Below are 12106 nucleotides of genomic sequence, written 5' to 3'. Positions count from 1 at the left end.
CGCGGGTTGAAGAGGACCAGTCGTATCCGGATCACCCAGACAGATTTGACTCCTGGTCCCAGGTGTTGGGTAGAGAGGCTCTGACTGGCCACTGTTACTGGGAGGTAGAGTGGGAAGGACGTGTTGAGATAGGAGTGACATACAGAGGAATCACAAGGAGAGGAGGGGGTGGTGACAGCGAGCTTGGAGGGAACAACAAGTCCTGGAGTCTTGTTTGTCGTGATGGTCTTTACTCTGCCTGGTACAACGGTAGAGAGACAGCCCTCCCTCTCCCCCCCGCTGGCTCCACCAGAGTAGGAGTGTATCTGGACCGGCCTGCTGGCTCTCTGTCCTTCTACAGAGTGTCCCCAGGTGGAGGAGGGTCCTCAGACACACTGACACACCTCCACACCTTCTGGTCCCCCTTCACCCAGGAGGACCTCCTCCCGGGGGTGTCGGTAGGGTGGGGGGGGGGGTCCTCAGCCTCTCTGTGTCGGTTGTAGAAAGAGAGCGGGGGGCAGCAGGAGCCTCCCGGGGTTCTGGGGGGCGTCTCGGTGGTCCCTCAGTTGTAGAGAAATGGGGGGCGGGGTCTGCGGGGTTCCTCAGGGGTGGAGGGGGGAGGGTTGAGGGGTGTGGAGGGGGGAGGGGGGAGGGGTGGAGGGTGGAGGGGGCGGCACTTTGCATAACGCACACACACACACACGCACACATACGCATGCAAACACACACACACACAAACACAGACACACACACACATAAGCACACACGCACAAAAAACACACACACAGACAGACACAAACCTACATAAAAACACATATACACACACACACACTGTAGATACACACACATACTGAGAGGACTGACGACTCAGTGTCTCTGTGGCAGTTATAGTCTCTCTCTCTCTCTCTCTCACTCTCTCTCTCTCTCTCTCTCTCTCTCTCTCTCTCTCTCTCTCTCCCTCTCTCCCCCTCTCTCTCTCTCTCTCTCTCTCTCTCTCTCTCTCTCTCTCTCTCTCTCTCTCTCCCTCCCTCCCCCTCCCTCTCTGGCTCAAACAGATACAGTGGACCGGTCAATAGAAATTACATCTCTAGTGAATAAATCAATCAATCAATGCAAGTGATTGATTGATTCTCTCTCTCTCTCTCTCTCTCTCTCTCTCTCTCTCTCTCTCTCTCTCTCTCTCTCTCTCTCTCTCTCTCTCTCTCTCTCTCTCTCTCTCTCTTCTGGTATAGCATGATAAACCATGAAAAGGCTTTTAAGGTCTCCCATAGTTAGATAAGCACGTTTATTATTTGAAATGTACATAAAATACTTATTGATGGTCAATCTTTATATATTTTCAGACTTCACCAGTTTAAGTCTTGAGGGCTCTTATATCATCATTTTTTTCATAATCCTGATTTACGACCTGATTTAAAGCAGATGTTATGTTTTATTCATAATAACCAAGAGGTCTATGGGATAATGTTGCATGTTGTAAATTACTTTAAACTGAATCTTGATTTTTGTGTTCTGTTGGGAAGCAAGCGGCCGCAGAACATGTTCAGTTATTAAAGATACGTGCTCACCTGTTGATGATTTGTAAAGTCTGCTGCTTCTATTGTTTTAGTCCTCGTGTTTATTGTGTACATGTAAGGGACTATTTTTCTGTCTTTTTTGTTAATGAAGCATAATTGTAATAAACAACTCAGTGGATCCAACTGAATGTTCTCGTGTGTTCAGCCGATGATTTCTTGTTTTATTAGTGAATAATGCTTCCATAAGGGCCTTAAGAATAATAATATATTAATCAGAAATTATAAATAAAACATTAAATGTTATTCCGATTTTATTCTGGGACCTCCTCCCTGGGTTTTGGTTGGGGGGGGGGGTGCCTCAGTGCAACCCTGTCTCATCAAAATTACGTTCCCATAGAACTATTCGGCATTCTCAATTACGTTTGGCAAAAAACGTATTTTGTCCGTGATTACGTTTTATTGAACGTATCGCAAATACGTTCGTTCTCAGCCTATTTTTTTGCCATTTATTTACTTCTAGGATTATGTTTGCTTGAAACGTATCCCAGATATGTTGAATGTCAACGTATAGCACATTATTGTCATTAAGGCATATTTCCCTTTCGGGGAACGTTTCATTTAACGTATTTAGTCTGAAACACGTATCTTGGCCGTGAATATGTTTTATTGAACAACCAACAAGTCTATAAAATACATAAATTCCTGGTTATATAGCCTACAATACATGAATTATAATTATTTGGAAACTTCCCATCACTGCCAGTACGGCGAAGGTGACGGTGATGCAGGGTTGCGAGCTTCACGGGTTGTGTTTCAAAACCCAGCGCAGAAACAGTTGGGGTGTACTCAGGGGCGCCGCTAGGGATTTTGGGCCCCATGAAAAGAATAGTATAATTATTTCTGTATTATAATTTCATCATCATTAGGGGCCTCTCTGGGTCCCCCTCCATCATGGGCCCCTAGAATCCGCCTCCTTTACCCCCCCTTTTCGGCGCCCCTGGGTGTACTATAATCTTCTTGAAAACTCAGTCAGAACTATTAAAAACCAGAGGATGGGCGGGGTTGGGCAGTGGACACACACACACACACACACACACACACACACACACACACACACACACACACACACACACACACACACACACACACACACCAACCCGGTCAAGGCGTGAAATAGATACGTTGGTCCACATCGCAAGGCGTGTTCAGGGTCACGCTTTGCCTGACCAAAGCGTGAGCAGTACACGCTTTCTTCTCCATTCTAAATGAATGGAGGAATAGCACCAACAGGGGGCGAGACGTTCTCCTAGCATTTGGTGAAATTGTTACGTATAGCCTATATTAATCTTTATTATCTGAATGAGAAATGCAATATTTTAGGGCAGATACACCATTAAACGTGTTTCTATTGACATTTCTAGCGAGAAATGCACTTTTTCCTTGAAAAATGTTCAGTCAGTGAATGTGCATGATCTTTATTAATCTTTATTATCTGAATGGGAAATGCAATATTTTTGGGCCGATTCACCGTTAAACAGGTTTCTATTGACATTTCTAGCGAGAAATGCACTTTTTCCTTGAAAAATGTTCAGTCAGTGAATGTGCATGATCTTTATTAATCTTTATTATCTGAATGGGAAATGCAATATTTTTGGGATCAAACCCTATATAGCCTACAATACATGAATTATAATTATTTGGAAACTAGATCTGTTGCGGAGCATTTCAGCACCCCGGGCAACAGCGCAGGGTTGCCAGGTCCTGCAAAAAACGTCCTGCCCACATACCGTTCACAATCCACCCAAAATGTCAAATCAATGAGCTTGGTGTTTTGCTTTCAAAAATAGGTTATAGAAGAAGTCTAAACTGCACAAAATAAAAACATCCAAGCTGCCTTTTAAGGATACCTTGGAATATCTGTCTATTTCTTAACCATCAGACCCTAGTTTACGACAAAAACAACACAATGGACGGCAGCTCCTTTGCCGCGTGGTTTTTAGAGCCATGTAAGGATTAGAGGGGGCGGTCGATAGCAACCACCATAGCAACTATGACGGTCAAGTGACTGGATGCAGCCCCGTTGAAAAAAATAGAATACCACTCTACTCAGGAGATTAATGATATTTAAATTATTATGAACATGAAGTCTTTATTTGCATGGGTTTACATTTCGTTCTGTGTAGCATGGAAAAAATCCAAAATCCAATGGAAAAACCCGTTGGCTTTTTGTCAAGGGAAACCAGGGCGACGCTCACTTCCGGGTTGGCCAACATACGTCACCTCCACCACGCTATACTGTAAAAACACATGTTCAAGTTGAATGATAATGCATGAATTTATTCTTTATTCTGCCATAGAATTTATTTAAGGGGGGGGGGGCATACAAGTCTTTTGGCCATAGTGGATCTAGATCTGTTGCGGAGCATTTCAGCACCCCGGGCAACAGCGCAGGGTTGCCAGGTCCTGCAAAAAACGTCCTGCCCACATACCGTTCAAAATCCACCCAAAATGTCCTAGAAGCAGCCCAAATAAAAAGGATATTCCACCTTGGCCAACGTTTTGAAAGTAATAATAATTGAGGGAATATCTGTTGTTGTTGTTTTAACAGCGAAATGCAATGTGTGTGTGTGTGTGTGTGTGTGTGTGTGCGTGTGTGTGTGTGTGTGTGTGTGTGTGTGTGTGTGTGTGTGTGTGTGTGTGTGTGTGTGTGTGTGTGTGTGTGTATGTGTGTGTGTGTGTGTGTGTGTGTGCAACACGCTATTTTATTTTGAAATGCGACGTAATCCAGTGTTCACGAAAACGTACACTGTCAACGTATGCTTTTGGCGACTGGGTTGGCTCTCAGATATACGTGTGTCTAACAAGATGATATCATTAAAAGTTAGGCTACATAAAGTAACGGTTTAATAACACAAACGCAGGAAACACGTGAGCTGCTAGTTTAGCGAAAGCAGCGTCCCTAGCAACCTGACGTCGTTGAAACATGCGAGCGAGCCGATAAAATCTTCCTAATAACTATAAAACTAAAGATCAGACATAATCACTGACTAAAGATTATGCAAGTAAAAAGTATATTTCTCGCTAGAAATTTTATTAGAAACAAGCTTAACGGTGATTCGGTCCTAAAATAGGCCTATTGTATTTCCCATTCGATTAATTAAGAAAACCAAGCCCGAGCCCGTGCACGTTCTGTCCGAGCCCGGCCCGCCCCGACAGATTAACTGTAATTATGAGCCCGAGCCCGATTTCAACCCAACATTTTTTTTAATACATATGTAACCTTGTTCACATTTAGTCTATTCTGCTAAATATATATGTAAGGGATAATGCATAGAACGTCGGTCATTATCGGGAAAATAAGCCCCACCAGGGCGAACAGTACACCGACGCGCAGCGAAGATGTCTTGCTTCGCCCTGAAGGGTCTTATTTTCGATATTGACCCGCGACGTTCTATACATTAGCCCGCTTATTACACGGCTACTGCCAAAACGAAAAAATAACTTCACATGCTGTGTCTTTTTTACAATTTATTTGTTGCCCGCATTCGTAGTGTTGATCAGCAGAGGGGTTGACAAGTCACCGGATCCATGCAAGTGAACAGAGCATTCCACGGCATTGAGAAGACCCGTGTAATAAAGACCTATAATATTTCTGTTTATGGCATCGATTTCTCCTCAGATTAGGCTAATAAACCAATGCTAAAATAAAAATAAAAACGCTCGATCAAAGGCCCGGCCCGAGGATAGTGGTGGGAAATATCAGGCCGACCCGGCCCGCGGGTCGGGCTCGGGCTCGGGCAGAGAATCTAAACACTGACTGGAACTACTAAGCAGGTGTCTGTAGGCCTATATCAGGAGATAATACACACCCTGCAGCCAATCAGAATACGAGTATTCCCCCAGACTGTGGTATAAACAATATTATTCACGAGTTATAATCAACCCCTGCACATCAATATTAATGATAACCCATTATTATACGGTATGATTTCTAGATGTCACGTCCGCTGGCGACACTGGACTTGCGAGGCATCGACGCGGACTTCCATTCACATAGCCAAAAACAAGACAATAGATCTATGGCTAGATCAAAACATCAAGACATACAATTCTAAAAAGAACAGATGAAGCAGCTACCCTTTTTTCCTTCGCGGTTTGCCTGAGCAGCGCACCTGCATTTAACATATCCGTGAATTGTCACAATTTCTCAGAATCAAAGGTGAAAGTAGAAACGGGTGGCCTAAAGCTGTCATATTGTTCACAGACAAGTTTTAGTAGAAACGGGTGGCCAAAAGCTGTCATATTGTTAGTTATTACAGACAATTTTTAACAATACATGTTCTGTACGGAGCTCCTCAAGGGACATTAGGGAGAACGCACCCGGACAGAACCTTAGTTTGGAAGTCGTGCTTAGTGACACGACAAATACTTCCAATTGAAATACATGGGTTTGAAATTTGTGCTTTTTGACACGAACATTTTGAAAATACGTGTCCCTGATCACGTTTCAATAGATTAAATAACGTGACAGTGTCACGTATTTTCGTGAGACCGGGTTTGGCATATCAGAACGTATTCCAGAAAAATACCACAGTTCGCCAGTAGATGGCATCACAGGACCATCAATAAACATAAAAGACTGAATTACACAGGAGAAAACATACATGTAACAGAACACATATGTTGATATATATATATATATATATATATATATATATATATATATATATATATATATATATATATATATATATATATATATATTTATATGTATATACTTCTATGCGTGTGTGTGCGGGCGGGGTCCTCAGATCCCCCCTTTTATTTACTCTGATGTACTTTTCATCCTTTCCAATAGAAGTGTGTTTCTATGGGCCCGTTGGCTGTGTCACCGTCAGCAGTTACCAGGGACCGTCCTGCCGTCGCCTCTACCCACCACGGGACCACCACCCTCTCCGGCTACCCACCACGGGACCACCACCGTCACCGTCAGCAGGTCAGAGCCCCCTCACAGCTTCACCCTTTTGAAATAGATCTATCTTTATTGAAATGTATTCACCCTGGAGGCCTACCTACACCAATCGCACCAACACCACACAGCCACACTACCACGCACACAACAGACGAACGCTACCTCCCACACCTACATCCCATTATAGACCCCCCAGCCTTCAGTATAGACCCCCACACACCCACCATCACCACAATAGACCCACACACACATATCAAACCACAGAACACACCAGACCCACACCAACACACCCACACACACAACCACTCAGACCACAGAGACCACCTCCACCATCCACCCGTCCTCTCCTCCCAGCACCACCTACACACACCCGGTACATTGCACCAGACGGCCCAACCCGTGGAAAAGACAAAGTATATTTTAAAATACTCCAGGCCCTGCACCACAGGAACACAGCGGACAGAGCGGTGTCCTCCCGGGAACTCCCCAGTGGGATGTCACGACAGGTCCACAAATGATCCCACTTCATCAAACCCATCACCCACAGACACCACATTACAAAGAAATAATGACAACACCAACACCTGGATGCACAATGACATGTTGATCCTAAAAGAACACTACACACACACAATAGACCAACTCACACAAACACCCCAGCCCACCAACACACTCTCACTTAAGATCGCGACCAACCGGGCACACAAGAGATTGGGCCACAGACTATTACCCACCACCTTCCATCAACTAGAACACACACGACTCCATACACCGTCCGCCCCTCACTCACCACTCATCACCAACCCACACCCCCTCAACCTACTCCCCCCCTCCCCCATACCGACCAGTCCCCATACCACCCCACCTAGAGCCTGGACCTTCCCCTCACCGACACCTCCACAGCCCACACTCAGCCACACAGACCCCCCCCTCCCCCCTCCCTCTGCCTCCCCAACCAGCACCCACACACACCCTAGATCACTCTATTCAGGCCCACGCCCCACACTGACGGAGCTCACAACTATACACACAACCAGAAACACAACAGACCCCCCCTCACACAACCGGCCCTCCCCCTCCCCCCTCCCTCAAGGATAAGGGGGAGGGGTAGGGCCCCCACCTTCCCTACCTGCAGCAGGAGCCAGGACCCCCACAGAGTCGCACCACACACCCTCCACACCACCTCAGATCAATTACCCCCCCCCAACTCAACCAACCCCCCCCCCACCAATCCCCACCCTCTCCCCCACTCCACCCAGTCAGAAATCCTCCCCCCAGATGAACCTCCACCTCAGAGGACCGAGCAACAACCAACACACCACCATACACCACCCTCTCTCCAGAGTTCCCCCTCACTCCATCCAGACACTTGCATCCAACCTCTCCCACTCCCAACCCCCGCAAGGAGACAATCATCCACCTAGACGCACAGGCCATTCAAGAGCAATGATGAAGGGGCCTACTAAGGTCAACACGACCACAACGAACCCAACTGACCAAAACTCTCCCCCCTCCCCCCACAACCTTCTTGCCAGGTCACTGTTGACACCAACCCTCCGGCCCCCACTGCCCCCCCTACACTACCCCCTCCAGATATCAAACCACAGTCTATCCCCTCCCCGACCAATCCTGCAGTGTTAAAATACTATCGACCCCCCTACCATAAGGTTAGGGGGGGCCACAAGCTGCAGGATTGGTCGTACCTAGGACACACACCCACACTCATCATCAGCGACTCTAACCTCAACAGAATTCCCCCACAAACACACGCACACATACAAATAGACAGTTATCCCGGGGCCACCATAGGACATATCTTACACATCCTACAGAAAACACCAACACACACTCACACACAAACAGTCATCCTTTCAGTCGGCATAAACAACATGAATCACAACCCCGAACTTACATCCATCAAACAAATATCAGCCCTTAATAAACAGGCACCACATTCCCCAACGCCACCATCCACTTCCCAGTCATCAACCACTCACCGACACAACAGCACACTCCAGAATCATAAAATAATATCAACTCACAGGAAAGTCCTGGGACCTCCAGGATGTCCTTGGACCTCCAGGATGTCCTGGTGCGGGCCCCTTCTCCACAGATATAAGAAGCCCCCCCTCTCCACACCAAAGCCCCTTTCAGCAGCTGGCGGTCGTCAGGAACCAGCACGCCTCCACCTCCAGCCCTATTCCGCAAAAACTCGCCCAGGGAAATGTGTGTAAACATTTTAGCATCCCTAGCTATCTCGAAATGGCCAGAAAAGGGGTGTGACCTCCAACAGTACAGTAAATGTACATAAGACAGAGGTTAGTTTCTACTCCCCATTTTTTGTGGGATGGAGGTGTACATTAGTGGCTTAAGGTGTGTAGACACAGCTGGCCTGTGGCCACGTTTTTGAAGTCTGGGGTCAAAAGGTCAAAAGGAGCCGGCACCACGCCGCTTATGAGATAACAAAAAGTGAATGTGTATTTCTCTCGTAACTTTTTGTCATTATTAAAGAGAGGCCTGATTCTCAGATTTGCATGTTGGATGGCTACGGTGTAGGTCTGGGAAGAACTTCAGGCCAAAATCTTGCAAGCGAGCCGCTGGGTGAGGTGTAACGAGATGGAGCACTTGCTGAGTCATTTCCTGTAGGGCTAGAGCCACAGGTTGAAGCGTATGCGTTTACTTAAATGTTGTCGACCCAGTCACCTATTGCATCATTTCCTTTAGGGCTTCGGCCTCCTAATTGATCATTGTAGTATAATTGAATGCCCTCTTTCATATATATGATACCTCCACCACTGGGACGTGGCAACAATTCTCCAAATCCATATGGGGAGGGGGGGGGGTGATGCTTGTGGACAGTAGGGTTGTACAGTAGACATAAATAGGAAGCAAACTCAGGAGAAGGAATGACCTCACACAAATACATATTTAATAAATTGTTTCAAATAACCCTGCCTCGTTCAATCATTGAGCTTGGTGTTTTGCTTTCAAAAATAGGTTATAGAAGAAGTCTAAACTGCAGAAAATAAAAACATCCAAGCTGCCTTTTAAGGATACCTTGGAATATCTGTCTATTTTTTAACCATCGGACCCGACAAAAACAACACACGGCAGCTCCTTTGCCGCGTGGTTTTTACAAAAAACGTCCTGCCCACATACCGTTCAAAATCCACCCAAAATGTCCTAGAAGCAGCCCAAGTTGTTGTTTTAGCAGCGAAATGCATTGTGTGTGTGTGTGTGTGTGTGTGTGTGTGTGTGTGTGTGTGTGTGTGTGTGTGTGTGTGTGTGTGTGTGTGTGTGTGTGCGCGTGCGTGCGTGTGTGTGTGTGTGTGTGTGCTAACACGCTATTATGTTGAAATGCGACGTAATCCAGTGTTCACGAAAACGTACACTGTCAACATATGCTTTTGGCGACTGGGTTGGCTCCATGTTGGCTCTCACAAATAAACGTGTTTCACGTCAGAGGGTTTGGGAGTAAGGGGCGGGCCTTCTGAGAGGGGGTTCCGGGGGTTTCCTTCCGAGGGGGAGTTTTGGTTGTTGTAGTTTTCCGGTGGAGCTGTGCCTGCCTGTCCGATTGTGGACTCCAATAAACCTGCTATCAAGCTTACTTCGCTCAATACCTCGCCTGTGGTTATTACAATATCATTAAAAGTTACATAAAGTAACGGTTTAATAACACAAACGCAGGAAACACGTGATCTGCTAGTTTAGCGAAAGCAGTGTCCCTAGCAACCTGACGTCGTTGAGACATGCGAGCGAGACGATTAAATCTTCCTAATAACTATAAAACTAAAGATCAGACACAATCACTGACTGAAGATTATGAAAGTAAAAAGTATATTTCTCGCTAGAAATGTTATTAGAAACACGTTTAACGGTGAATCGATCCTAAAATATTGCATTTCCCATTCAGATAATAAATATGAATAAAGATCATACACATTCACTGACTGAAGATTATTCAAGGAAAAAGTAAATTTCTCACTAGAAATGTCACCAGAAACACGTTTAATGGTGAATCTGTCAAACAAATCAATCGACAATATTTGCATAACCTGACGGCGTTACCGTTGATAGACATTGATTTCCTTTCGTCTATATCCGACGGTGAGGGATTAGCATGACTGTCTATCAGGCGTTGAAAAACGACGAAAAAGGTACCCATTTTTCGTCGCAAATTGACGCCAGGGATCCTTGGCCATGCGTCACACATTTGACGAGTAGGGATTGAGACTGTGTTGAAAATAAACTTGAAACTGGTCCACATTGAATAGTATGACTGCGTATAATCCTATAATCAATATGTTAAATAAATCTGGCCACAAAATACCCGTTAAAAGATTTTGAGTGATTGTTTCCAGCTTGGCCCTCAAAGAGGTCTCTGAATGTATACGGCAAACAGCCATGATGTGTAGTCTACCAACAAGAACATCAAAAATTGGCATAGGACAACAGTGAAGACATCGTTGGAAAGGTCTTGACCTAGGGAGCAACATATGTCAATTTGAGATTTGTGGGCGGTTCCTGCTCCTCAGGTGTGCCCTTTGAACCTTGTACCTGTGACACTTTTGAAGGCTTGTAGTTCAACAACAAAATATGCTACAGACATGGGGTCAACTGTTTTGGAAAGTTCTGCACATGTACTATCATACTCGACAGCAGACCAATAGAGTAGGGTCAAAACCTATAAAAAACATGATTACACCCTCTTACCAATAAGAAAGTTAAAATCAGACCAAACAGGCGTGCTTCCCACCCTTAAAAACATATAATGAGCTTGCAACGTTCGTGATCCCAGTTTTACATATTAGAGATAATTAATTGGAACTACAATAGCTATGACACAGCACACTATAACTCGGGACAAATTGTAGTTCTGGTATCCTCCTTCCGGTTTAGGGTTAATATGTTGACATTAGGGTTCCGAAATCATATATCCACTCCAATTCTTAACAGTAACAGTTCTTAAAGTATGACCATAACGTATATGTTTATATCGTGAGTAGATATATTTTATGAAAAAGGTAATATATATACATTTATGAGTGCTTTTTTTTATGTTTTTCCTGCTGCTCTATCTCGCCAACAGAAAGGTGTGTGTTCAATGGCGTAACGTATTAAGCAACGTTTCAAAACACATCTTTCAGACCTCATCCTTCGATCTATTTTCCTGCTATAAAGTGTAAATGTGATTTATAATTGGTTTTAATATGGTGTGGCTTCCAAACAAAACCATTTAGTTCAGTATACCTGCAGTAGGATGGATTAATAATCGACAGCAGTCGCAGATAACTAGAAATAGCCTTACTGGCTAGTGAACACCCCCCAAGGTTTTCAAGACGTCAGTCAACCCCAACTTCAATTTGATATTAACATGACAATTTAGGTTTAGTATTTAAGTATCATAGAACATAATATATACCCAATATAGTACTGAACAATACTACATTTATATGTAACATTGTAATGTTATTAATTACAATGTTATCATCCAGTTTAATACTGCAAACTTCTAATCATGGGGAATACAATGTATTTAAAAATACAATGCCCATTACAATCGTTCCTTTGAAATTTTAGGAACCATACAAGTTAGAAGGGATACTTGTAGTTCTTACACCAAGAGGAGGGTTGTAAA

The 12106-nt window shown here is 44.7% G+C and overlaps 1 long non-coding RNA gene across 1 annotated transcript; it reads left to right on the top strand.

Moving 5' to 3' along the window:
- On the top strand, positions 1-8958 carry LOC115556665 (uncharacterized). Its single transcript, XR_003979104.1, has 3 exons — positions 1-62; positions 6355-6492; positions 8513-8958. It is a non-coding gene; the product is annotated as an uncharacterized LOC115556665 (long non-coding RNA).
- Positions 8959-12106: the final 3148 nt, after the last annotated feature.

The sequence above is a fragment of the Gadus morhua genome, chromosome 13, assembly GCF_902167405.1.
Source record: "Gadus morhua chromosome 13, gadMor3.0, whole genome shotgun sequence".
Lineage (NCBI taxonomy): Eukaryota > Metazoa > Chordata > Actinopteri > Gadiformes > Gadidae > Gadus > Gadus morhua.
The sequence above is the reverse complement of the archived record's forward strand: the minus strand, read 5'-3'. Positions and strand labels throughout refer to the sequence as shown.